Source organism: Terrapene carolina, unplaced genomic scaffold (assembly GCF_002925995.2).
Source record: "Terrapene carolina triunguis isolate 2854851 unplaced genomic scaffold, T_m_triunguis-2.0 Scaffold33891, whole genome shotgun sequence".
NCBI lineage: Eukaryota > Metazoa > Chordata > Testudines > Emydidae > Terrapene > Terrapene triunguis.
In genome coordinates this window covers 13406812-13407723 of record NW_020698242.1, presented here as the reverse complement: position 1 = coordinate 13407723, position 912 = coordinate 13406812, and the positions used below count along the sequence as shown (strand labels likewise).

Here is a 912-nt window from a genome sequence, read left to right as displayed (position 1 = left end):
CCGAGGCCGCCCTGGCCTGGCCTGGCCACCGTCCCCGCGGAGCCTCTTCCACGGGCCGACACGGCCTCCAAGCCTACCGCGGAGCAGAAGCAACGTAGCCCGGCCCCGGAAATGGCCATTCACGTGAGTCTCCTAAGGCAGCCAATCGGATGCCCATACGTCACGATAAATGAACCAATCCGGGTTGCCCGCCGCTGCCGTCACCGCGCATAACAACAGGCTCCGCCTCGCGCCGGCGCGCTAATGGGAGGATGTCTTCTGTTTACGCCGCGCGCAGCGTGCCTGTGTCACCCCGTGCGGGACTTTCCCTGCCGGAGCCAGCCAATGGGGCGGCGCGGTGCGGCGGACCAATGGGCAGGCGCGTCTCAGCGGCGGGTGGGAGCGAGGCTGGCAGCGCTGGCGAGCCGGGGGCCGGAGCCGCCGAGGGAGGAAGGAGCTTGGCGGGCCATGGAGCGCAGGGCGAGGAGGCGCCGCCGCGACAGCCGCAGCCCCGAGCACTAGAGCGGGCCGCGACCGCCGGGTCCCGACCGAGCCGCCGCTCCCAGCCGCCTGCGCTTCCCCGCGCCGGGGCCGCCGCCGGGCGGGTCCCGAGCCCCCCTTCCCCGCCCGCCGCCTCCTCTATGCGGCGGGGCTGGAGGAGCCGGAGGCCTCGCTCGCCCGGGAGGCTGCAGCCGGGGGACGGCGTGTGAGGAGGGGCCGAGCCCTGCGCGCCCAGCACGGACCTCGGGTGAGGAGCCGGGGGAGCCGGGACGGGGGTTTGAGGCCGGGGAGCAACTCGGGGTAGGAGAGACGGGCCTTGGGGGTGGGGAGCAGTAAGAGTCCGGGGGGGCAAAGGGGCAGCCCGTCGGTGGGGGGAGGGGTGCGTGCCTTGGGACGAAGGGGCAGCCCCTCGGTGGGGGGGAAGGCAGCCTC

At 74.3% G+C, this 912-nt stretch overlaps 1 protein-coding gene across 1 annotated transcript in view; it reads left to right on the top strand.

Moving 5' to 3' along the window:
- Positions 1-437: 437 nt before the first annotated feature.
- LOC112103473 (ankyrin repeat domain-containing protein 11) overlaps positions 438-912 on the top strand; it is a 219070-nt gene continuing 218595 nt past the window's right edge. The window contains exon 1 of the mRNA XM_026663675.1: positions 438-727. The gene's annotated coding sequence lies outside the window, so the exon portion shown is untranslated. The remainder of the gene's footprint in view (positions 728-912) is intronic.